General features: G+C 50.1%; 6 non-coding genes and 2 pseudogenes across 6 annotated transcripts; all 8 read left to right on the forward strand.

Moving 5' to 3' along the window:
• Positions 1-5,942: 5,942 nt before the first annotated feature.
• LOC131697066 (U2 spliceosomal RNA) lies at positions 5,943-6,136 on the forward strand. The gene has a single exon (XR_009306948.1). It is a non-coding gene; the product is annotated as a U2 spliceosomal RNA (small nuclear RNA).
• A 521-nt stretch (positions 6,137-6,657) lies between these two features.
• LOC131697321 (U5 spliceosomal RNA) lies at positions 6,658-6,772 on the forward strand. The gene has a single exon (XR_009307167.1). It is a non-coding gene; the product is annotated as a U5 spliceosomal RNA (small nuclear RNA).
• A 194-nt stretch (positions 6,773-6,966) lies between these two features.
• LOC131697067 (U2 spliceosomal RNA) lies at positions 6,967-7,160 on the forward strand. Its single transcript, XR_009306949.1, has one exon. It is a non-coding gene; the product is annotated as a U2 spliceosomal RNA (small nuclear RNA).
• Positions 7,161-14,725: 7,565 nt separating this feature from the next.
• Positions 14,726-14,919, forward strand: LOC131697068 (U2 spliceosomal RNA). The gene has a single exon (XR_009306950.1). It is a non-coding gene; the product is annotated as a U2 spliceosomal RNA (small nuclear RNA).
• A 529-nt stretch (positions 14,920-15,448) lies between these two features.
• Positions 15,449-15,575, forward strand: LOC131697338 (U5 spliceosomal RNA; annotated as a pseudogene).
• An 8,109-nt stretch (positions 15,576-23,684) lies between these two features.
• Positions 23,685-23,901, forward strand: LOC131697115 (U2 spliceosomal RNA; annotated as a pseudogene).
• Positions 23,902-24,422: 521 nt separating this feature from the next.
• Positions 24,423-24,537, forward strand: LOC131697322 (U5 spliceosomal RNA). Its single transcript, XR_009307168.1, has one exon. It is a non-coding gene; the product is annotated as a U5 spliceosomal RNA (small nuclear RNA).
• A 194-nt stretch (positions 24,538-24,731) lies between these two features.
• Positions 24,732-24,925, forward strand: LOC131697069 (U2 spliceosomal RNA). The gene has a single exon (XR_009306951.1). It is a non-coding gene; the product is annotated as a U2 spliceosomal RNA (small nuclear RNA).
• Positions 24,926-26,064: the final 1,139 nt, after the last annotated feature.

The raw sequence follows: 26,064 nt of genomic DNA on the forward strand, positions 1-26,064 counted from the left end.
GGCTTAACCGCTATGGGAGGGTGTCATCAGAAGGGAGGAAAATTACAGATGAAGATGGGGTTTGGACAGGAGCCAGAAAGTGGCTGGTACGCCTTAATGTTGATCCATCGGGCATTGGAGGCGTCCGCCACATTCCAAACTCCATAGTGTTAGGGCCCAACAGAGGGCTGGTATTCTATAATGGGATGCCAAAACTCTGCAGGAAATGTGGGGAATTAGGACACCTGGCGGCCGCATGTACTGTAGTCAAGTGCAGGAACTGCGGCGCCCCCCACGAGACCAGCCACTGCAGAGAAGAGAGGCAGTGCAATTTGTGTGGAAAGAAGGGGCACCTGTTTAAGGACTGCCCCTCTTCCTATGCCAACATGGCCAGAGCCAGCAAGGCAAATACCAACAAGCCTAGGCCTGAGCAGGAAGAGGGAGCAAGTAACAAAGATCAGTCCACATCACCACCAACAGTATCCAAGACCCAGACTCCAGCACCACCATCATCACCAGCACCCCCCTCACCCCCCCGCCCCCGAGACATGTCCCGTTTTACGAGGACCCCTTCCCCCAGCCCAGAGAGAGAGTACAACAGCTACTCCACTAGCTCCTCCAGTAGCTCCTCTGATGCAGAACACGAGGCAGGGAGGGAGCCCGGACCCAGCAGCGGCCCCCCCCTGAGTAGGGCCCTCTCAGCGCCAGCACTCCCCCTCGGCTCTCGTTATGACGCCATAAGGATTGAGTCCGTGGGGGAGGAAAGCGAAAGCGACAGTGAAAGTGAGAGTGAGAAGGAGGGGAAGGGAGTGAAGAACCAGCAGAGGGTGGGGAAAAGAAAGGGTAGAGACGAGGGGGGGAAAAGAAAGAAGATCAGGATCAAAGACAGCAAGTTGCAGGTGCCCCCCATAGATCCAAAACCAGCTAATGTCCACACAAAGTCCCCAGTCTTGCCCTCGCAGGCAGAGACGGAGGCGAGTGGGACGGCTACACTGCCGCCTAGTGGGCAGGTAGCAGCCAGCCAGGGCATCCCCAGCCAGCCTTCCCAGTTGTTGGCACAAACCCTAGCACACCTCGCAGAAGAGGTGTTCACTAATGCACCGAGGGAGAGGTCGGGGTCAACACCTTCCCTGACCAGCAGTACCTCGGTAGCAATGACCCTCTTCAAGCGAAGGGCCTCCCTTCAAAGCATCCTTGACCCCCTCCCTTGTATGGGCAAAACCAGGGGCCCCCTAGAGGTCCTCCTAGATACAGCACTGGAGGACATGGGAATACCCCTGGACGCGGTAAGCCAGAAGTCTGCTAACAGCTCCAATTCAACAGACGGTAACAGCCAAAGAATGCTGTCTGTCATAACCCCCCCCCAGGACAAAGCTGACCCACACGTTCCGAGGGGCCCTGAGCAAGTTCCACCAGACTTACCTTGTGGGGAGTTGAATAGCCCCAACAACTCCAAGTACTGTGCATATAAAGACGGTGCCTTCTTGGACGAGGCAGCAGTGAGTACCTTCTCAGGGGTGATGGGAGTTGCAAATAAGCCCAAGCCCCCTCGAAGCAAGCGTAGAGCTAAGAGTAGGAAGAGTGTCCCGACCTCCCAATCATAGTCGCTATGGGGTGGACGCAACGACTCCTTTTCTTGTTAGCTACCCTGATGGCCCTGATATGTGTGTCTGTTAATGTCAGGAGCATCAGGGAGACACAAAAAAGATTTGATGTACTAAACTATCTAGCTAACTTGAAAGCAGATCTCATCTTTCTGCAGGAGTGTGGCATTTCGTCGAGCCCTGATTATAGGGACCTGAAGGAGAGTTGGACCCTGGGGGACTCCTTCTGGTCGGGCTCCAACATAGCCAGAGCCGACGGAGTAGGTATCCTGTTTAAAAACCCATTTATTACCTCCCGCAGCAGCAGGGAGGTAGAACCTGGTAGAATTCTGAGCGTGGATGTGACATACAACAACACTCCCCTCAGACTGGTCAATGTCTACGCACCCACTAACCAAAACGAAAGAGTTCAATTTTTTCCACAGCTGCGTCCACTCCTGCTGGGGAACGTACCCGTCATCGTGTCAGGTGACTTCAATTGTGCTCTGAGGGACGTAGACCGGAGCAGGCCACGCAACGACCGCTCTAGTAGAGTTTTGTCCTCCGTAATATCTGATTTCTCCCTGTGTGATGCAGGTAAGGACCTGGTGCCTCCCTTTACCTGGGTGAGCTCATCTGGGACCTCCTTCTCCCGTATAGATCTCGTCCTGCATACCAGCTCCCTTACGAAGACGGCAGTAGACACCCAGGCCGTCTTCTTCTCTGACCATAGGCTCCTGCAGGTAACATTGCAGGTCCCTCAGACCTCCCAGATGGGGTCAGGGGTCTGGAAATTAAACACCTCCTTACTCGATGACCCCTCCATAGCTGCAGCCTATAAGAGCAGGCTTGTTGAGTGGACCACTTTGCGTGACCTATTCAACTCCCCTATAGAGTGGTGGGAGATGGTCAAAATGAGAACTAAGGGTTATTTCATAGCAGCAGGCAAGAGGAAAGCAAAAGAAAGGAGGGCCAAATATAAATACCTGAATGCTGCCCTCCAGCGTCTGAGCCTGCTTCAGCTTCGGGGGTTCCCTGTAAGCGACGAGATAGCCCAGACCAAGCTAGATCTTTCAGTGCTTTGTAGGGAGGAACAACGAAAGGTCATGCACAATGCAAAAGTGCAAAAAATGGAGGAAGACGAAAAGTGTACTCGCTTCTTCTTCCAGAAAACGAGGGAGAAGCGGCACTTGATGTCCTCCATGCTCGACAGCAGGGGGAGGATAGTAGAGGATAGTGAGGGAGTGAAAAAAGTGGTAGAGAACTTCTATAGGGACCTGTATAACATCAAAGCTACAGATGACACCCTGATAGAGTGGTTCCTGAGCCAGTTGGAGCCTGACTCAGTGCGGGACGACGAGGAGGAGGAGAAGGACCCAGAACTCACGCTGGAGGAGCTCACCCAGGCGGTTAAGACCATGAACACCGGTAAGACGCCAGGTCCAGATGGCATCCCGGGTGAGTATTACCATCTTTTTTGGGACACGCTAAAAGTCCATTTAGCGGAGGTCTACAGAGCGGTCTACAGGGAGAAGCGGTTGGGCCCTTCTATGCGGGAGAGTGTAATTACTCTCCTTCATAAGAAAGGGGAAGTTAAAGATCTACGGAATTGGCGCCCAATCAGCCTCCTTTGCGTGGATTACAAGATACTAGCCAAAGCTCTGATGCTCCGGCTACAAGTACACCTCCCTTTGGTCATTGGCCCTGACCAGGCTTGTGGCGTCCCAGGGAGGTCCATCACGGATATTTTAATGTTAACAAGGGACATTCTGGCTTATTCTAGAGAACGGAACCATCCCCTCTGCCTGTTCAACCTTGACCAGGAGAAGGCGTTCGATAGGGTAAGCCATGAATATATGTACAAAGTGATGGACCAGATGAAATTCGCTCCTGGACTTAGGGAGTGGGTTAAAACCATATATACAAACATTAGTACCCGAGTCTTGGTGAACAGGCACCTGACTGGTAAAATATCTATCCAGTCAGGGGTCAGACAGGGTTGCCCACTATCCCCACTGCTATATGTCGTGTGCATTGAACCCCTCCTGCAGGCAATTCGTAGGGATACCAATATAACTGGTTTCCAGCTGCCTGGATCCAACGGGGTCCAGGTCAAAACAACAGCATATATGGACGATGTGTCACTCATTTGCACCAACACATCGTCGGTACCTCGGATTAGTAATATCCTTGAGAAGTACTGCACGGCGACCGGGGCAGTGATTAATAAGTCCAAGAGCGAAGTCTACGTGTCTAAAAATTGGCAGGTAGATAGGGAACTGTCGGACATGTACCCTGTCAAAAAGGACAAAATCAAGATTCTGGGCCTCATTTTCGAGAACAATAGCTCGGGGGCCCAGAGCTGGACGGCGGCCATTAACCAGGTCCGTAAAAAGATTGGCGGATGGAGCACAAGATCCTTAACAATGACGGGTAGAGTATTAATAACCAAGTCTATACTGTTCCCCATCCTCTCTTATGTAGGAAAAATCTTTCCCCCAGACAGGACCACCAAAAAAGTGGTGGACCGCATTATCCACCGCTTTATCTGGGGCAGCAAGATGGAGAGGGTAAAGCGAGCCACCCTGAGTAAAGCCGACAAGAAGGGAGGTAAGGGGGTCCCGGACGTTGTGCAGCTCACCCGAGTGCAGGGGCTCACGCAAACTATCAAGAACATCCAGGCCCTGGACAGGAAGGTATGTTACATGAATCGTTTCTATTTTGCCACCTGTCTCAGGGCCTTGGGCCTCTGCACTATTGATAACACCGTGCCGTACTCCTGGGACCCCCCATTGTATTATAGAACCTTAAGGGACACTATATATAAATTGGGCTTAGATAAAGCAAAATTGGCCTCCTGGGAATACAAGGCTGTAACTAAATATCTTGCCGGTTCCCAGGAAATTGAAAAAGTAGCTACTTTCTCCCTCACCCAAAGCCAAAAAATCTGGGAGAATGTGTCTCACAGCTGCCTCAGTAATGTCCAGAAGGATATAGCATGGAACACCGTCCACAGTGCACTCCCCACTCGAGCGTTCATGTTCAGGAGGGGACTAGCCCAAGTAGAAACATGCCCCTATGCAAAGTGCCGCAAGAGAGAAACACCAGCCCATATCTTCTGGGAGTGTGATGTGGCTGGCAGTGTCTGGCTCTCTGTCTCTGTCTTCCTAAACAGGTTTGCTGACACGGCCAAGATGACCGCTGAGACTGTGCTCTATGGGCCTGCGGGAGGAATCACTACCAGCACAGCTAAGTGCGTTTGGCGTGTCATCAATGTTGTCAAGCAGATCCTGTGGGAAGGCCGTAACGTCTGTGTCTATCACAAGCAGGAGCTAGACACTATCACCACGACCAGAAGGGCACAAACTCTTATCAAGGACTTTGTAATTCTGGACATCCGGACCCTCGGGAAGGACAAGGCCTGCGCGGAGTGGAGGATCGCCGGACTTCAGGACGTGAAGATGGAATAAAGGAAAAAACTGGAACCGCTAGCTCCTAGGAGCGGGACTACGGGGCACCGCTAAGCCTTTTATTTATTTTGTCATGCCAGCATTCCGCCCTTTTTAGCTGGCATGACCGTTTTTCAACGGTGCCCTGGTTTTATGTAGTCTTTTTGTTTCAGTTTTATGGATTTTGATTTGATTTATTTTGAATGTTTTATTTGATTTTTGTTTTGTTTTGTTTTATGTATCTAAAAGATTTTTAATGTAAACTATTAAAAGTTACATTTTAAGTGTTTTAAAATTTTAGAATTTTAACTCACTGTTTATACACTGTCCCTTTTCCCCTGTCCCTGTTTTAGATCTAGGTTTATGTTCACTTTTTTAGAGAGCACTCCCCGGCCCTCACAAGCACTGGTTTTTTATAGATGGTTCTTTTTTTCCAGTCACTTTTAAAACAGCACAGGTTTTTTTCATGTTGATTTTAATCTGTGTCTGTTTTAACCATGTACAAAGCACAATTGTCTTGGTGTTTTTAAATGTATTTTAAATGCTTTTAAAACAAAATGTATGTCTGTATGCATGAATGTCATCTTTAAAAGAAATGTAAAATGAATGAAAAAACGAATGGGTGTAAATGTAAAAAATGTAAAATCTCAATAAAAGAGTATTTTACTAAAGATTTCCGTGGAGAGGAGCATTTATGAGTTCAATGCAATTTTTGGCTAGCCCTGCCCCTCGGGGTGGGGCTCGACATGGGTTTAAAAGCAGAACGAGCACAGCGGCGCCGGCCGTGTTAATAATTAGAGCCTGGCACCTTTTTTTTTCTTTTTCTTTTTTTTTTCTTTTTCCCATTTTTCCCCTCAGTCCAAGAAGCGAGTACCCCGGCAGCTCCGGCGGGCGGCCGCGCCCGGGGCGTTTGGTCAAAACCATTGTGGGCATCGCTTCTCGGCCTCTTGGCTCAGATCAAGTGTAGTATCTGTTCTTATCAGTTTAATATCTGATACGTCCCCCATAGGGGGACCCGTCTATATTAAATTGATTTTTGGAAGCAGGAGATGGAACCGGGGCTTGCTCCGTCCACTCCACGCATCGACCCGGTATTGCAGTACCTCCGGGAACGGTGCACAAGAAAGGTCAAAAAAGAGAGAGACAGACAGGCAGGCAGGCAGGCAGGCAGGCAGGCAGACAGGCAGACAGACAGGCAGACAGAGAGACAGAGAGAGCGCTAGCCAGCCTCTCCCTCTCCCTTTTTCTGGGTTGTATTTTTTCCCGCTCTTTTTGTTGTTTTTTTTTTTTTTTTTTTTTTTTTTTTTTTGTTTGTTTGTTTGTTTGTTCCAAATAAGGAAGGCAGGCCTGCCTAACTGATGGACAGTCTGCTCTGCTCACGCAGCAGGCCAGTGTACCCAGAAGGCCTTGCGCTCGTGGGAGGAGGAGGACGAGCGCAGCGGTAAAGCAGAAACGGAGCTGTTTAGTGGGGCAAGGAGCCCTCGCTTTCAAGGCGGCAGCAGCAGCAAAGCGCCCCTTTGCCGGGACCGAACGGCACTTGCGTTTTGGGAAGAGTTCCCTGTTTTGTTTGGTTTTGTTTGGCCTTGCCGCCGGGTAGAGGAGAAGGCCTTTGGGCCGGCCGGAAGGGCTGGGCTACCAGTAAAACCACACTCTGGCTTCTCTTCAGTTCGAATAAATCTTTCGCCTTTTACTAAAGATTTCCGTGGAGAGGAGCATTTATGAGTTCAATGCAATTTTTGGCTAGCCCTGCCCCTCGGGGTGGGGCTCGACATGGGTTTAAAAGCAGAACGAGCACAGCGGCGCCGGCCGTGTTAATAATTAGAGCCTGGCACCTTTTTTTTTCTTTTTCTTTTTTTTTTCTTTTTCCCATTTTTCCCCTCAGTCCAAGAAGCGAGTACCCCGGCAGCTCCGGCGGGCGGCCGCGCCCGGGGCGTTTGGTCAAAACCATTGTGGGCATCGCTTCTCGGCCTCTTGGCTCAGATCAAGTGTAGTATCTGTTCTTATCAGTTTAATATCTGATACGTCCCCCATAGGGGGACCCGTCTATATTAAATTGATTTTTGGAAGCAGGAGATGGAACCGGGGCTTGCTCCGTCCACTCCACGCATCGACCCGGTATTGCAGTACCTCCGGGAACGGTGCACAAGAAAGGTCAAAAAAGAGAGAGACAGACAGGCAGGCAGGCAGGCAGGCAGGCAGGCAGACAGACAGGCAGACAGAGAGACAGAGAGACAGAGAGAGCGCTAGCCAGCCTCTCCCTCTCCCTTTTTCTGGGTTGTATTTTTTCCCGCTCTTTTTGTTGTTTTTTTTTTTTTTTTTTTTTTTTTTTTTTTGTTTGTTTGTTTGTTTGTTCCAAATAAGGAAGGCAGGCCTGCCTAACTGATGGACAGTCTGCTCTGCTCACGCAGCAGGCCAGTGTACCCAGAAGGCCTTGCGCTCGTGGGAGGAGGAGGACGAGCGCAGCGGTAAAGCAGAAACGGAGCTGTTTAGTGGGGCAAGGAGCCCTCGCTTTCAAGGCGGCAGCAGCAGCAAAGCGCCCCTTTGCCGGGACCGAACGGCACTTGCGTTTTGGGAAGAGTTCCCTGTTTTGTTTGGTTTTGTTTGGCCTTGCCGCCGGGTAGAGGAGAAGGCCTTTGGGCCGGCCGGAAGGGCTGGGCTACCAGTAAAACCACACTCTGGCTTCTCTTCAGTTCGAATAAGTCTTTCTAAGACTAAGGCTTAGAGGGTAGTGGCATTGCCCGCTCCCTCCGAGGGTCTGTGAGAGGTTTGTTCGGGTGAGGAGGAACAGAATTTTTTTTTATTTTTGACTGGCTTTCTTCAGCTCGGCAACTTTTTGGAAGACTAATGCTCAGTCTGGTTTTGGCTTGCCCAATCCAGGCCGAGGGTCTTTCAAGATTTTGTTGACTGTTGAGAGCAGTTTTTTCTTTTTCAGGCGGTTCCAGTTTTTTTCTTTTTCAGGCTTTTCCAGACGTTCCTGGAGTTAGAGAGAAGGAGGACCTACCATCCAGACGACCTTTGAGGACCCTTTGATGACCTAGACGACCTCATCCCCAGCCCTTGATTGCAATCGAGATCCAGACCGAGAGAGCAGCAGGCGCCCAGCAGAGGGCGCCATCTGGGAGGAGCAGAGGGCGGCCCCGGACCCCGAGGAGGCGTCACAGCCACGATTCTTCCTACGTGGTCTCGGTGCCAAGCAGCGCCCCCTACTCCGCCAGGGAAGGACACCGTTCACCTGGGGAGGGGGTCCCTCTTGCGAGGCGACCATCTCCTCAGGGACTAAAGTAATAGTTCCTTCAACTGCCCAGATTTGCTGCTTACGTTGTCTCTTTTTCGTAGAGAGAGACAACCCGGACGTCCAGAGGCTTCTCCCACCCCAATCGGAGGAGCCAGCTGAAGGATGGCGTTCCGGCCAACCCAGGAGACCAGGAGGCACAATGCGGTGCGCTTCACAAGGACCCAGCAAGAGGAAACGGAACCAGGACTGACGAGACTGGAGTTCAGCCGGACCATTCTTCAGAGGGGTATGGGTTTTTCCCCTTCTGACTTGAATTGTTTGGTGAAATTGCCAGGGCTTAAGGAAGTGTTTGAGGTCAGTTTTAGGAACCCCCAAAAGTTACAAGAAATGTGGTCCTTTTGGGGGGAGAATAAATATCTCGCTCCATACAAAGAATTTTGTGTGGATGCTCTGACAGACAGAGAAATGAAAGTTGTTACTGTCCAATTTTTCAATGAGGCTGTTAGCGACTATGATATTACAACATGGCTTAACCGCTATGGGAGGGTGTCATCAGAAGGGAGGAAAATTACAGACGAAGATGGGGTTTGGACAGGAGCCAGAAAGTGGCTGGTACGCCTTAATGTTGATCCATCGGGCATTGGAGGCGTCCGCCACATTCCAAACTCCATAGTGTTAGGGCCCAACAGAGGGCTGGTATTCTATAATGGGATGCCAAAACTCTGCAGGAAATGTGGGGAATTAGGACACCTGGCGGCCGCGTGTACTGTAGTCAAGTGCAGGAACTGCGGCGCCCCCCACGAGACCAGCCACTGCAGAGAAGAGAGGCAGTGCAATTTGTGTGGAAAGAAGGGGCACCTGTTTAAGGACTGCCCCTCTTCCTATGCCAACATGGCCAGAGCCAGCAAGGCAAATACCAACAAGCCTAGGCCTGAGCAGGAAGAGGGAGCAAGTAACAAAGATCAGTCCACATCACCACCAACAGTATCCAAGACCCAGACTCCAGCACCACCATCATCACCAGCACCCCCCTCACCCCCCCGCCCCCGAGACATGTCCCGTTTTACGAGGACCCCTTCCCCCAGCCCAGAGAGAGAGTACAACAGCCACTCCACTAGCTCCTCCAGTAGCTCCTCTGATGCAGAACACGAGGCAGGGAGGGAGCCCGGATCCAGCGGCGGCCCCCCCCTGAGTAGGGCCCTCTCAGCGCCAGCACTCCCCCTCGGCTCTCGTTATGACGCCATAAGGATTGAGTCCGTGGGGGAGGAAAGCGAAAGCGACAGTGAAAGTGAGAGTGAGAAGGAGGGGAAGGGAGTGAAGAACCAGCAGAGGGTGGGGAAAAGAAAGGGTAGAGACGAGGGGGGGAAAAGAAAGAAGATCAGGATCAAAGACAGCAAGTTGCAGGTGGCCCCCATAGATCCAAAACCAGCTAATGTCCACACAAAGTCCCCAGTCTTGCCCTCGCAGGCAGAGACGGAGGCGAGTGGGACGGCTACACTACCGCCAAGTGGGCAGGTAGCAGCCAGCCAGGGCATCCCCAGCCAGCCTTCCCAGTCGTTGGCACAAACCCTAGCACACCTCGCAGAAGAGGTGTTCACTAATGCACCGAGGGAGAGGTCGGGGTCAACACCTTCCCTGACCAGCAGTACCTCGGTAGCAATGACCCTCTTCAAGCGAAGGGCCTCCCTTCAAAGCATCCTTGACCCCCTCCCTTGTATGGGCAAAACCAGGGGCCCCCTAGAGGTCCTCCTAGATACAGCACTGGAGGACATGGGAATACCCCTGGACGCGGTAAGCCAGAAGTCTGCTAACAGCTCCAATTCAACAGACGGTAACAGCCAAAGAATGCTGTCTGTCATAACCCCCCCCCAGGACAAAGCTGACCCACACGTTCCGAGGGGCCCTGAGCAAGTTCCACCAGACTTACCTTGTGGGGAGTTGAATAGCCCCAACAACTCCACGTACTGTGCATATAAAGACGGTGCCTTCTTGGACGAGGCAGCAGTGAGTACCTTCTCAGGGGTGATGGGAGTTGCAAATAAGCCCAAGCCCCCTCGAAGCAAGCGTAGAGCTAAGAGTAGGAAGAGTGTCCCGACCTCCCAATCATAGTCGCTATGGGGTGGACGCAGCGACTCCTTTTCTTGTTAGCTACCCTGATGGCCCTGATATGTGTGTCTGTTAATGTCAGGAGCATCAGGGAGACACAAAAAAGATTTGATGTACTAAACTATCTAGCTAACTTGAAAGCAGATCTCATCTTTCTGCAGGAGTGTGGTATTTCGTCGAGCCCTGATTATAGGGACCTGAAGGAGAGTTGGACCCTGGGGGACTCCTTCTGGTCGGGCTCCAACATAGCCAGAGCCGACGGAGTAGGTATCCTGTTTAAAAACCCATTTATTACCTCCCGCAGCAGCAGGGAGGTAGAACCTGGTAGAATTCTGAGCGTGGATGTGACATACAACAACACTCCCCTCAGACTGGTCAATGTCTACGCACCCACTAACCAAAACGAAAGAGTTCAATTTTTTCCACAGCTGCGTCCACTCCTGCTGGGGAACGTACCCGTCATCGTGTCAGGTGACTTCAATTGTGCTCTGAGGGACGTAGACCGGAGCAGGCCACGCAACGACCGCTCTAGTAGAGTTTTGTCCTCCGTAATATCTGATTTCTCCCTGTGTGATGCAGGTAAGGACCTGGTGCCTCCCTTTACCTGGGTGAGCTCATCTGGGACCTCCTTCTCCCGTATAGATCTCGTCCTGCATACCAGCTCCCTTACGAAGACGGCAGTAGACACCCAGGCCGTCTTCTTCTCTGACCATAGGCTCCTGCAGGTAACATTGCAGGTCCCTCAGACCTCCCAGATGGGGTCAGGGGTCTGGAAATTAAACACCTCCTTACTCGATGACCCCTCCATAGCTGCAGCCTATAAGAGCAGGCTTGTTGAGTGGACCACTTTGCGTGACCTATTCAACTCCCCTATAGAGTGGTGGGAGATGGTCAAAATGAGAACTAAGGGTTATTTCATAGCAGCAGGCAAGAGGAAAGCAAAAGAAAGGAGGGCCAAATATAAACACCTGAATGCTGCCCTCCAGCGTCTGAGCCTGCTTCAGCTTCGGGGGTTCCCTGTAAGCGACGAGATAGCCCAGACCAAGCTAGATCTTTCAGTGCTTTGTAGGGAGGAACAACGAAAGGTCATGCACAATGCAAAAGTGCAAAAAATGGAGGAAGACGAAAAGTGTACTCGCTTCTTCTTCCAGAAAACGAGGGAGAAGCGGCACTTGATGTCCTCCATGCTCGACAGCAGGGGGACGATAGTAGAGGATAGTGAGGGAGTGAAAAAAGTGGTAGAGAACTTCTATAGGGACCTGTATAACATCAAAGCTACAGATGACACCCTGATAGAGTGGTTCCTGAGCCAGTTGGAGCCTGACTCAGTGCGGGACGAGGAGGAGGAGGAGAAGGACCCAGAACTCACGCTGGAGGAGCTCACCCAGGCGGTTAAGACCATGAACACCGGTAAGACGCCAGGTCCAGATGGCATCCCGGGTGAGTATTACCATCTTTTTTGGGACACGCTAAAAGTCCATTTAGCGGAGGTCTACAGAGCGGTCTACAGGGAGAAGCGGTTGGGCCCTTCTATGCGGGAGAGTGTAATTACTCTCCTTCATAAGAAAGGGGAAGTTAAAGATCTACGGAATTGGCGCCCAATCAGCCTCCTTTGCGTGGATTACAAGATACTAGCCAAAGCTCTGATGCTCCGGCTACAAGTACACCTCCCTTTGGTCATTGGCCCCGACCAGGCTTGTGGCGTCCCAGGGAGGTCCATCACGGATATTTTAATGTTAACAAGGGACATTCTGGCTTATTCTAGAGAACGGAACCATCCCCTCTGCCTGTTCAACCTTGACCAGGAGAAGGCGTTCGATAGGGTAAGCCATGAATATATGTACAAAGTGATGGACCAGATGAAATTCGCTCCTGGACTTAGGGAGTGGGTTAAAACCATATATACAAACATTAGTACCCGAGTCTTGGTGAACAGGCACCTGACTGGTAAAATATCTATCCAGTCAGGGGTCAGACAGGGTTGCCCACTATCCCCACTGCTATATGTCGTGTGCATTGAACCCCTCCTGCAGGCAATTCGTAGGGATACCAATATAACTGGTTTCCAGCTGCCTGGATCCAACGGGGTCCAGGTCAAAACAACAGCATATATGGACGATGTGTCACTCATTTGCACCAACACATCGTCGGTACCTCGGATTAGTAATATCCTTGAGAAGTACTGCACGGCGACCGGGGCAGTGATTAATAAGTCCAAGAGCGAAGTCTACGTGTCTAAAAATTGGCAGGTAGATAGGGAACTGTCGGACATGTACCCTGTCAAAAAGGACAAAATCAAGATTCTGGGCCTCATTTTCGAGAACAATAGCTCGGGGGCCCAGAGCTGGACGGCGGCCATTAACCAGGTCCGTAAAAAGATTGGCGGATGGAGCACAAGATCCTTAACAATGACGGGTAGAGTATTAATAACCAAGTCTATACTGTTCCCCATCCTCTCTTATGTAGGAAAAATCTTTCCCCCAGACAGGACCACCAAAAAAGTGGTGGACCGCATTATCCACCGCTTTATCTGGGGCAGCAAGATGGAGAGGGTAAAGCGAGCCACCCTGAGTAAAGCCGACAAGAAGGGAGGTAAGGGGGTCCCGGACGTTGTGCAGCTCACCCGAGTGCAGGGGCTCACGCAAACTATCAAGAACATCCAGGCCCTGGACAGGAAGGTATGTTACATGAATCGTTTCTATTTTGCCACCTGTCTCAGGGCCTTGGGCCTCTGCACTATTGATAACACCGTGCCGTACTCCTGGGACCCCCCATTGTATTATAGAACCTTAAGGGACACTATATATAAATTGGGCTTAGATAAAGCAAAATTGGCCTCCTGGGAATACAAGGCTGTAACTAAATATCTTGCCGGTTCCCAGGAAATTGAAAAAGTAGCTACTTTCTCCCTCACCCAAAGCCAAAAAATCTGGGAGAATGTGTCTCACAGCTGCCTCAGTAATGTCCAGAAGGATATAGCATGGAACACCGTCCACAGTGCACTCCCCACTCGAGCGTTCATGTTCAGGAGGGGACTAGCCCAAGTAGAAACATGCCCCTATGCAAAGTGCCGCAAGAGAGAAACACCAGCCCATATCTTCTGGGAGTGTGATGTGGCTGGCAGTGTCTGGCTCTCTGTCTCTGTCTTCCTAAACAGGTTTGCTGACACGGCCAAGATGACCGCTGAGACTGTGCTCTATGGGCCTGCGGGAGGAATCGATACCAGCACAGCTAAGTGCGTTTGGCGTGTCATCAATGTTGTCAAGCAGATCCTGTGGGAAGGCCGTAACGTCTGTGTCTATCACAAGCAGGAGCTAGACACTATCACCACGACCAGAAGGGCACAAACTCTTATCAAGGACTTTGTAATTCTGGACATCCGGACCCTCGGGAAGGACAAGGCCTGCGCGGAGTGGAGGATCGCCGGACTTCAGGACGTGAAGATGGAATAAAGGAAAAAACTGGAACCGCTAGCTCCTAGGAGCGGGACTACGGGGCACCGCTAAGCCTTTTATTTATTTTGTCATGCCAGCATTCCGCCCTTTTTAGCTGGCATGACCGTTTTTGAACGGTGCCCTGGTTTTATGTAGTCTTTTTGTTTCAGTTTTATGGACTTTTATTTGATTTATGTTGAATGTTTTATTTGATTTTGTTTTGTTTTGTTTTATGTATCTTTAAGATTTTTAATGTAAACTATTAAAAGTTACATTTTAAGTGTTTTAAAATTTTAGAATTTTAACTCACTGTTCCACACACTGTCCCTTTTCCCCTGTCCCTGTTTTAGTAATATAGTTTTATGTTCACTTTTGAACTTTTAGAGAGCACTCCCCGGCCCTCACAAGCACTGGTTTTTTATAGATGGTTCTTTTTTTCCAGTCACTTTTAAAACAGCACAGGTTTTTTTCATGTTGATTTTAATCTGTGTCTGTTTTAACCATGTACAAAGCACAATTGTCTTGGTGTTTTTAAATGTATTTTAAATGCTTTTAAAACAAAATGTATGTCTGTATGCATGAATGTCATCTTTAAAAGAAATGTAAAATGAATGAAAAAACGAATGGGTGTAAATGTAAAAAAAAATGTAAAATCTCAATAAAAGAGTATTTTACTAAAGATTTCCGTGGAGAGGAGCATTTATGAGTTCAATGCAATTTTTGGCTAGCCCTGCCCCTCGGGGTGGGGCTCGACATGGGTTTAAAAGCAGAACGAGCACAGCGGCGCCGGCCGTGTTAATAATTAGAGCCTGGCACCTTTTTTTTTCTTTTTCTTTTTTTTTTCTTTTTCCCATTTTTCCCCTCAGTCCAAGAAGCGAGTACCCCGGCAGCTCCGGCGGGCGGCCGCGCCCGGGGCGTTTGGTCAAAACCATTGTGGGCATCGCTTCTCGGCCTCTTGGCTCAGATCAAGTGTAGTATCTGTTCTTATCAGTTTAATATCTGATACGTCCCCCATAGGGGGACCCGTCTATATTAAATTGATTTTTGGAAGCAGGAGATGGAACCGGGGCTTGCTCCGTCCACTCCACGCATCGACCCGGTATTGCAGTACCTCCGGGAACGGTGCACAAGAAAGGTCAAAAAAGAGAGAGACAGACAGGCAGGCAGGCAGGCAGGCAGGCAGGCAGACAGGCAGACAGACAGGCAGACAGAGAGACAGAGAGACAGAGAGAGCGCTAGCCAGCCTCTCCCTCTCCCTTTTTCTGGGTTGTATTTTTTCCCGCTCTTTTTGTTGTTTTTTTTTTTTTTTTTTTTTTTTTTTTTTTGTTTGTTTGTTTGTTTGTTCCAAATAAGGAAGGCAGGCCTGCCTAACTGATGGACAGTCTGCTCTGCTCACGCAGCAGGCCAGTGTACCCAGAAGGCCTTGCGCTCGTGGGAGGAGGAGGACGAGCGCAGCGGTAAAGCAGAAACGGAGCTGTTTAGTGGGGCAAGGAGCCCTCGCTTTCAAGGCGGCAGCAGCAGCAAAGCGCCCCTTTGCCGGGACCGAACGGCACTTGCGTTTTGGGAAGAGTTCCCTGTTTTGTTTGGTTTTGTTTGGCCTTGCCGCCGGGTAGAGGAGAAGGCCTTTGGGCCGGCCGGAAGGGCTGGGCTACCAGTAAAACCACACTCTGGCTTCTCTTCAGTTCGAATAAATCTTTCGCCTTTTACTAAAGATTTCGTAGAGGGCGGCCCCGGACCCCGAGGAGGCGTCACAGCCACGATTCTTCCTACGTGGTCTCGGTGCCAAGCAGCGCCCCCTACTCCGCCAGGGAAGGACACCGTTCACCTGGGGAGGGGGTCCCTCTTGCGAGGCGACCATCTCCTCAGGGACTAAAGTAATAGTTCCTTCAACTGCCCAGATTTGCTGCTTACGTTGTTTCTTTTCCGTAGAGAGAGACAACCCGGACGTCCAGAGGCTTCTCCCACCCCAATCGGAGGAGCCAGCTGAAGGATGGCGTTCCGGCCAACCCAGGAGACTAGGAGGCACAATGCGGTGCGCTTCACAAGGACCCAGCAAGAGGAAACGGAACCAGGACTGACGAGACTGGAGTTCAGCCGGACCATTCTTCAGAGGGGTATGGGTTTTTCCCCTTCTGACTTGAATTGTTTGGTGAAATTGCCAGGGCTTAAGGAAGTGTTTGAGGTCAGTTTTAGGAACCCCCAAAAGTTACAAGAAATGTGGTCCTTTTGGGGGGAGAATAAATATCTCGCTCCATACAAAGAATTTTGTGTGGATGCACTGACAGACAGAGAAATGAAAGTTGTTACTGTCCAATTTTTCAATGAGGCTGTTAGCGACTATGATATTACAACATGGCTTAACCGCTATGGGAGGGTGTCATCAGAAGGGAGGAAAATTACAGATGAAGATGGGGTTTGGACAGGAGCCAGAAAGTGGCTGGTACGCCTTAATGTTGATCCATCGGGCATTGGAGGCGTCCGCCACATTCCAAACTCCATAGTGTTAGGGCCCAACAGAGGGCTGGTATTCTATAATGGGATGCCAAAACTCTGCAGGAAATGTGGGGAATTAGGACACCTGGCGGCCGCATGTACTGTAGTCAAGTGCAGGAACTGCGGCGCCCCCCACGAGACCAGCCACTGCAGAGAAGAGAGGCAGTGCAATTTGTGTGGAAAGAAGGGGCACCTGTTTAAGGACTGCCCCTCTTCCTATGCCAACATGGCCAGAGCCAGCAAGGCAAATACCAACAAGCCTAGGCCTGAGCAGGAAGAGGGAGCAAGTAACAAAGATCAGTCCACATCACCACCAACAGTATCCAAGACCCAGACTCCAGCACCACCATCATCACCAGCACCCCCCTCACCCCCCCGCCCCCGAGACATGTCCCGTTTTACGAGGACCCCTTCCCCCAGCCCAGAGAGAGAGTACAACAGCTACTCCACTAGCTCCTCCAGTAGCTCCTCTGATGCAGAACACGAGGCAGGGAGGGAGCCCGGACCCAGCAGCGGCCCCCCCCTGAGTAGGGCCCTCTCAGCGCCAGCACTCCCCCTCGGCTCTCGTTATGACGCCATAAGGATTGAGTCCGTGGGGGAGGAAAGCGAAAGCGACAGTGAAAGTGAGAGTGAGAAGGAGGGGAAGGGAGTGAAGAACCAGCAGAGGGTGGGGAAAAGAAAGGGTAGAGACGAGGGGGGGAAAAGAAAGAAGATCAGGATCAAAGACAGCAAGTTGCAGGTGGCCCCCATAGATCCAAAACCAGCTAATGTCCACACAAAGTCCCCAGTCTTGCCCTCGCAGGCAGAGACGGAGGCGAGTGGGACGGCTACACTGCCGCCTAGTGGGCAGGTAGCAGCCAGCCAGGGCATCCCCAGCCAGCCTTCCCAGTCGTTGGCACAAACCCTAGCACACCTCGCAGAAGAGGTGTTCACTAATGCACCGAGGGAGAGGTCGGGGTCAACACCTTCCCTGACCAGCAGTACCTCGGTAGCAATGACCCTCTTCAAGCGAAGGGCCTCCCTTCAAAGCATCCTTGACCCCCTCCCTTGTATGGGCAAAACCAGGGGCCCCCTAGAGGTCCTCCTAGATACAGCACTGGAGGACATGGGAATACCCCTGGACGCGGTAAGCCAGAAGTCTGCTAACAGCTCCAATTCAACAGACGGTAACAGCCAAAGAATGCTGTCTGTCATAACCCCCCCCCAGGACAAAGCTGACCCACACGTTCCGAGGGGCCCTGAGCAAGTTCCACCAGACTTACCTTGTGGGGAGTTGAATAGCCCCAACAACTCCACGTACTGTGCATATAAAGACGGTGCCTTCTTGGACGAGGCAGCAGTGAGTACCTTCTCAGGGGTGATGGGAGTTGCAAATAAGCCCAAGCCCCCTCGAAGCAAGCGTAGAGCTAAGAGTAGGAAGAGTGTCCCGACCTCCCAATCATAGTCGCTATGGGGTGGACGCAGCGACTCCTTTTCTTGTTAGCTACCCTGATGGCCCTGATATGTGTGTCTGTTAATGTCAGGAGCATCAGGGAGACACAAAAAAGATTTGATGTACTAAACTATCTAGCTAACTTGAAAGCAGATCTCATCTTTCTGCAGGAGTGTGGTATTTCGTCGAGCCCTGATTATAGGGACCTGAAGGAGAGTTGGACCCTGGGGGACTCCTTCTGGTCGGGCTCCAACATAGCCAGAGCCGACGGAGTAGGTATCCTGTTTAAAAACCCATTTATTACCTCCCGCAGCAGCAGGGAGGTAGAACCTGGTAGAATTCTGAGCGTGGATGTGACATACAACAACACTCCCCTCAGACTGGTCAATGTCTACGCACCCACTAACCAAAACGAAAGAGTTCAATTTTTTCCACAGCTGCGTCCACTCCTGCTGGGGAACGTACCCGTCATCGTGTCAGGTGACTTCAATTGTGCTCTGAGGGACGTAGACCGGAGCAGGCCACGCAACGACCGCTCTAGTAGAGTTTTGTCCTCCGTAATATTTGATTTCTCCCTGTGTGATGCAGGTAAGGACCTGGTGCCTCCCTTTACCTGGGTGAGCTCATCTGGGACCTCCTTCTCCCGTATAGATCTCGTCCTGCATACCAGCTCCCTTACGAAGACGGCAGTAGACACCCAGGCCGTCTTCTTCTCTGACCATAGGCTCCTGCAGGTAACATTGCAGGTCCCTCAGACCTCCCAGATGGGGTCAGGGGTCTGGAAATTAAACACTTCCTTACTCGATGACCCCTCCATAGCTGCAGCCTATAAGAGCAGGCTTGTTGAGTGGACCACTTTGCGTGACCTATTCAACTCCCCTATAGAGTGGTGGGAGATGGTCAAAATGAGAACTAAGGGTTATTTCATAGCAGCAGGCAAGAGGAAAGCAAAAGAAAGGAGGGCCAAATATAAATACCTGAATGCTGCCCTCCAGCGTCTGAGCCTGCTTCAGCTTCGGGGGTTCCCTGTAAGCGACGAGATAGCCCAGACCAAGCTAGATCTTTCAGTGCTTTGTAGGGAGGAACAACGAAAGGTCATGCACAATGCAAAAGTGCAAAAAATGGAGGAAGACGAAAAGTGTACTCGCTTCTTCTTCCAGAAAACGAGGGAGAAGCGGCACTTGATGTCCTCCATGCTCGACAGCAGGGGGAGGATAGTAGAGGATAGTGAGGGAGTGAAAAAAGTGGTAGAGAACTTCTATAGGGACCTGTATAACATCAAAGCTACAGATGACACCCTGATAGAGTGGTTCCTGAGCCAGTTGGAGCCTGACTCAGTGCGGGACGACGAGGAGGAGGAGAAGGACCCAGAACTCACGCTGGAGGAGCTCACCCAGGCGGTTAAGACCATGAACACCGGTAAGACGCCAGGTCCAGATGGCATCCCGGGTGAGTATTACCATCTTTTTTGGGACACGCTAAAAGTCCATTTAGCGGAGGTCTACAGAGCGGTCTACAGGGAGAAGCGGTTGGGCCCTTCTATGCGGGAGAGTGTAATTACTCTCCTTCATAAGAAAGGGGAAGTTAAAGATCTACGGAATTGGCGCCCAATCAGCCTCCTTTGCGTGGATTACAAGATACTAGCCAAAGCTCTGATGCTCCGGCTACAAGTACACCTCCCTTTGGTCATTGGCCCTGACCAGGCTTGTGGCGTCCCAGGGAGGTCCATCACGGATATTTTAATGTTAACAAGGGACATTCTGGCTTATTCTAGAGAACGGAACCATCCCCTCTGCCTGTTCAACCTTGACCAGGAGAAGGCGTTCGATAGGGTAAGCCATGAATATATGTACAAAGTGATGGACCAGATGAAATTCGCTCCTGGACTTAGGGAGTGGGTTAAAACCATATATACAAACATTAGTACCCGAGTCTTGGTGAACAGGCACCTGACTGGTAAAATATCTATCCAGTCAGGGGTCAGACAGGGTTGCCCACTATCCCCACTGCTATATGTCGTGTGCATTGAACCCCTCCTGCAGGCAATTCGTAGGGATACCAATATAACTGGTTTCCAGCTGCCTGGATCCAACGGGGTCCAGGTCAAAACAACAGCATATATGGACGATGTGTCACTCATTTGCACCAACACATCGTCGGTACCTCGGATTAGTAATATCCTTGAGAAGTACTGCACGGCGACCGGGGCAGTGATTAATAAGTCCAAGAGCGAAGTCTACGTGTCTAAAAATTGGCAGGTAGATAGGGAACTGTCGGACATGTACCCTGTCAAAAAGGACAAAATCAAGATTCTGGGCCTCATTTTCGAGAACAATAGCTCGGGGGCCCAGAGCTGGACGGCGGCCATTAACCAGGTCCGTAAAAAGATTGGCGGATGGAGCACAAGATCCTTAACAATGACGGGTAGAGTATTAATAACCAAGTCTATACTGTTCCCCATCCTCTCTTATGTAGGAAAAATCTTTCCCCCAGACAGGACCACCAAAAAAGTGGTGGACCGCATTATCCACCGCTTTATCTGGGGCAGCAAGATGGAGAGGGTAAAGCGAGCCACTCTGAGTAAAGCCGACAAGAAGGGAGGTAAGGGGGTCCCGGACGTTGTGCAGCTCACCCGAGTGCAGGGGCTCACGCAAACTATCAAGAACATCCAGGCCCTGGACAGGAAGGTATGTTACATGAATCGTTTCTATTTTGCCACCTGTCTCAGGGCCTTGGGCCTCTGCACTATTGATAACACCGTGCCGTACTCCTGGGACCCCCCATTGTATTATAGAACCTTAAGGGACACTATATATAAATTGGGCTTAGATAAAGCAAAATTGGCCTCCTGGGAATACAAGGCTGTAACTAAATATCTTGCCGGTTCCCAGGAAATTGAAAAAGTAGCTACTTTCTCCCTCACCCAAAGCCAAAAAATCTGGGAGAATGTGTCTCACAGCTGCCTCAGTAATGTCCAGAAGGATATAGCATGGAACACCGTCCACAGTGCACTCCCCACTCGAGCGTTCATGTTCAGGAGGGGACTAGCCCAAGTAGAAACATGCCCCTATGCAAAGTGCCGCAAGAGAGAAACACCAGCCCATATCTTCTGGGAGTGTGATGTGGCTGGCAGTGTCTGGCTCTCTGTCTCTGTCTTCCTAAACAGGTTTGCTGACACGGCCAAGATGACCGCTGAGACTGTGCTCTATGGGCCTGCGGGAGGAATCACTACCAGCACAGCTAAGTGCGTTTGGCGTGTCATCAATGTTGTCAAGCAGATCCTGTGGGAAGGCCGTAACGTCTGTGTCTATCACAAGCAGGAGCTAGACACTATCACCACGACCAGAAGGGCACAAACTCTTATCAAGGACTTTGTAATTCTGGACATCCGGACCCTCGGGAAGGACAAGGCCTGCGCGGAGTGGAGGATCGCCGGACTTCAGGACGTGAAGATGGAATAAGGGAAAAAACTGGAACCGCTAGCTCCTAGGAGCGGGACTACGGGGCACCGCTAAGCCTTTTATTTATTTTGTCATGCCAGCATTCCGCCCTTTTTAGCTGGCATGACCGTTTTTCAACGGTGCCCTGGTTTTATGTAGTCTTTTTGTTTCAGTTTTATGGATTTTGATTTGATTTATTTTGAATGTTTTATTTGATTTTTGTTTTGTTTTGTTTTATGTATCTAAAAGATTTTTAATGTAAACTATTAAAAGTTACATTTTAAGTGTTTTAAAATTTTAGAATTTTAACTCACTGTTTATACACTGTCCCTTTTCCCCTGTCCCTGTTTTAGATCTAGGTTTATGTTCACTTTTTTAGAGAGCACTCCCCGGCCCTCACAAGCACTGGTTTTTTATAGATGGTTCTTTTTTTCCAGTCACTTTTAAAACAGCACAGGTTTTTTTCATGTTGATTTTAATCTGTGTCTGTTTTAACCATGTACAAAGCACAATTGTCTTGGTGTTTTTAAATGTATTTTAAATGCTTTTAAAACAAAATGTATGTCTGTATGCATGAATGTCATCTTTAAAAGAAATGTAAAATGAATGAAAAAACGAATGGGTGTAAATGTAAAAAATGTAAAATCTCAATAAAAGAGTATTTTACTAAAGATTTCCGTGGAGAGGAGCATTTATGAGTTCAATGCAATTTTTGGCTAGCCCTGCCCCTCGGGGTGGGGCTCGACATGGGTTTAAAAGCAGAACGAGCACAGCGGCGCCGGCCGTGTTAATAATTAGAGCCTGGCACCTTTTTTTTTCTTTTTCTTTTTTTTTTCTTTTTCCCATTTTTCCCCTCAGTCCAAGAAGCGAGTACCCCGGCAGCTCCGGCGGGCGGCCGCGCCCGGGGCGTTTGGTCAAAACCATTGTGGGCATCGCTTCTCGGCCTCTTGGCTCCGATCAAGTGTCTTTGAGAAGGCGAAGGTAATCGATCTGGAAAGCGTGAGCTGGAAGGAATATTACTGACGAGATGGAAGAAGAAGGTCCAAGAGCAAGGAACACCCTGAGGCTCCAGTTGAAGAATCTGACAGGGCTGTGGGGGAGACGGAAATTTGTTTTGGAGATCGTGTTTGGTCTATTTAAACTGAAGGCTGAAGATGTATTGTGTTTGAAGGACAGTGTTGCAAAAGGGAGTTTCGACCTGACCTTGAATAAAGAAGAGGATTGTTGGAAGGCAGTGAAGACCTTTGAGGACAACAAGGAGAAGCTGCCGGCCAGTGTTTTTAACATTGAGCCTATGTTTCTTATGGACTGGAGAACAGTTTTTGTTTCAATGGCCTGCCCTTTTCTGCCGGTGGAGGACATCTCTACGAGGTTGAAGAGGAGCCTGGAACTTAAGAGTGAGTTACCTGTTAAAATGATGGACAGTGAGAGGATTTGGAATGGAGTGTGGAAATATATGGCTAAACTGCACGTCAGGGAGGGGAGGATGATTCACATCCGACCTGACCTGATGATTGGATCGGTGAGGGGGACTGTGTTTTACAGAGGACAGCCAAAGGTGTGTTACAAATGTAACAGAGGAGGTCATCTTGCAGCAGATTGTGAGGAGGTAGTTTGTAAGAACTGTAGCCAAATAGGCCATGTATCCAGGGATTGCCCCAGTGGGACTATATGCAATCTCTGTGGCTCCAAGGAGCATGTCTACAGAGATTGCCCTGAGAGTGCGAGGAGTTATGCTCAGGCGGCGGGACACGGAGGAAAGGAAAAAGAAGAAGCAAAGCAAAAGAAGACAGAGAAAGGGGAAAAACCAGAGAAAAAGGACAATGAGAAGAACAAAGGAGAAAGTGTTGGGGGTGGAGCTTCCAAAGAAGGGGGCGGAATGGCGGGAAACTCTGGTTCAGAAGGGACAAAAGAAAGGGGAGGAGAGCCGAACAGGGAGGCGGAGAAAAAGAGAGGCAGCAGTATGCAGAACAGCCAACAGAAGTCCTCGGAAGGTTCCGGCTCCTCCGTGGATGATTCCATGGAGGGGGTGGAGGGTGTTCAGAGAAAGAGGAAAGTGGATGAGGAAGGGGCAACAGCAAGCTCAAGTTGGGCAAAGAGTGTGGAGGAAGAGGAGGAGAAAAGAAAAAAGAAAGGAGAGTCAGAAACCATGGACAGTGGAAGGGAGGAAGGAATGTCTTCAGAAGAATATATAATGAAGATGTTTTGTGCTAAGGAGTTTGCGGAGTTGTTGGCGTGGAAGGAGAGGATGAGGAAGGGCAGGATTTCTGAACAAGAGTGGAGAAGATATGAGGAGGAGAGACAAAGAGTATTGTTGCATGCACGGTGGAAGGCGGAAGAGGCTTTAAAGAAAGCCAAAAAAAGGATTGAGTTGGAAAATGAGAAAAAGCTTTAGTTCGAGTTTGAGTTGAATATGATGATGATTTTGATGTATCGTTTTTGAGAAATTGAGGTTTTTTTGAGTATTGTTTTTGAGAAATTGACGTGTTTTTGAGTATTTGATTTTGATGTATTATTTGTGAGAAATTGATGTATTTTTTTTGAGTATTTGATTAAAATTTAAAAAAAAAAAAAAAAAAAAAAAAAAAAAAAAATCTGTTCTTATCAGTTTAATATCTGATACGTCCCCCATAGGGGGACCCGTCTATATTAAATTGATTTTTGGAAGCAGGAGATGGAACCGGGGCTTGCTCCGTCCACTCCACGCATCGACCCGGTATTGCAGTACCTCCGGGAACGGTGCACAAGAAAGGTCAAAAAAGAGAGAGACAGACAGGCAGGCAGGCAGGCAGGCAGGCAGGCAGACAGACAGGCAGACAGAGAGACAGAGAGACAGAGAGAGCGCTAGCCAGCCTCTCCCTCTCCCTTTTTCTGGGTTGTATTTTTTCCCGCTCTTTTTGTTGTTTTTTTTTTTTTTTTTTTTTTTTTTTTTTTGTTTGTTTGTTTGTTTGTTCCAAATAAGGAAGGCAGGCCTGCCTAACTGATGGACAGTCTGCTCTGCTCACGCAGCAGGCCAGTGTACCCAGAAGGCCTTGCGCTCGTGGGAGGAGGAGGACGAGCGCAGCGGTAAAGCAGAAACGGAGCTGTTTAGTGGGGCAAGGAGCCCTCGCTTTCAAGGCGGCAGCAGCAGCAAAGCGCCCCTTTGCCGGGACCGAACGGCACTTGCGTTTTGGGAAGAGTTCCCTGTTTTGTTTGGTTTTGTTTGGCCTTGCCGCCGGGTAGAGGAGAAGGCCTTTGGGCCGGCCGGAAGGGCTGGGCTACCAGTAAAACCACACTCTGGCTTCTCTTCAGTTCGAATAAATCTTTCGCCTTTTACTAAAGATTTCCGTGGAGAGGAGCATTTATGAGTTCAATGCAATTTTTGGCTAGCCCTGCCCCTCGGGGTGGGGCTCGACATGGGTTTAAAAGCAGAACGAGCACAGCGGCGCCGGCCGTGTTAATAATTAGAGCCTGGCACCTTTTTTTTTCTTTTTCTTTTTTTTTTCTTTTTCCCATTTTTCCCCTCAGTCCAAGAAGCGAGTACCCCGGCAGCTCCGGCGGGCGGCCGCGCCCGGGGCGTTTGGTCAAAACCATTGTGGGCATCGCTTCTCGGCCTCTTGGCTCAGATCAAGTGTAGTATCTGTTCTTATCAGTTTAATATCTGATACGTCCCCCATAGGGGGACCCGTCTATATTAAATTGATTTTTGGAAGCAGGAGATGGAACCGGGGCTTGCTCCGTCCACTCCACGCATCGACCCGGTATTGCAGTACCTCCGGGAACGGTGCACAAGAAAGGTCAAAAAAGAGAGAGACAGACAGGCAGGCAGGCAGGCAGGCAGGCAGGCAGACAGACAGGCAGACAGAGAGACAGAGAGACAGAGAGAGCGCTAGCCAGCCTCTCCCTCTCCCTTTTTCTGGGTTGTATTTTTTCCCGCTCTTTTTGTTGTTTTTTTTTTTTTTTTTTTTTTTTTTTTTTTGTTTGTTTGTTTGTTTGTTCCAAATAAGGAAGGCAGGCCTGCCTAACTGATGGACAGTCTGCTCTGCTCACGCAGCAGGCCAGTGTACCCAGAAGGCCTTGCGCTCGTGGGAGGAGGAGGACGAGCGCAGCGGTAAAGCAGAAACGGAGCTGTTTAGTGGGGCAAGGAGCCCTCGCTTTCAAGGCGGCAGCAGCAGCAAAGCGCCCCTTTGCCGGGACCGAACGGCACTTGCGTTTTGGGAAGAGTTCCCTGTTTTGTTTGGTTTTGTTTGGCCTTGCCGCCGGGTAGAGGAGAAGGCCTTTGGGCCGGCCGGAAGGGCTGGGCTACCAGTAAAACCACACTCTGGCTTCTCTTCAGTTCGAATAAATCTTTCTAAGACTAAGGCTTAGAGGGTAGTGGCATTGCCCGCTCCCTCCGAGGGTCTGTGAGAGGTTTGTTCGGGTGAGGAGGAACAGAATTTTTTTTTATTTTTGACTGGCTTTCTTCAGCTCGGCAACTTTTTGGAAGACTAATGCTCAGTCTGGTTTTGGCTTGCCCAATCCAGGCCGAGGGTCTTTCAAGATTTTGTTGACTGTTGAGAGCAGTTTTTTCTTTTTCAGGCGGTTCCAGTTTTTTTTCTTTTTCAGGCTTTTCCAGACGTTCCTGGAGTTAGAGAGAAGGAGGACCTACCATCCAGACGACCTTTGAGGACCCTTTGATGACCTAGACGACCTCATCCCCAGCCCTTGATTGCAATCGAGATCCAGACCGAGAGAGCAGCAGGCGCCCAGCAGAGGGCGCCATCTGGGAGGAGCAGAGGGCGGCCCCGGACCCCGAGGAGGCGTCACAGCCACGATTCTTCCTACGTGGTCTCGGTGCCAAGCAGCGCCCCCTACTCCGCCAGGGAAGGACACCGTTCACCTGGGGAGGGGGTCCCTCTTGCGAGGCGACCATCTCCTCAGGGACTAAAGTAATA

Source organism: Acipenser ruthenus, chromosome 13, assembly GCF_902713425.1.
Source record: "Acipenser ruthenus chromosome 13, fAciRut3.2 maternal haplotype, whole genome shotgun sequence".
Lineage (NCBI taxonomy): Eukaryota > Metazoa > Chordata > Actinopteri > Acipenseriformes > Acipenseridae > Acipenser > Acipenser ruthenus.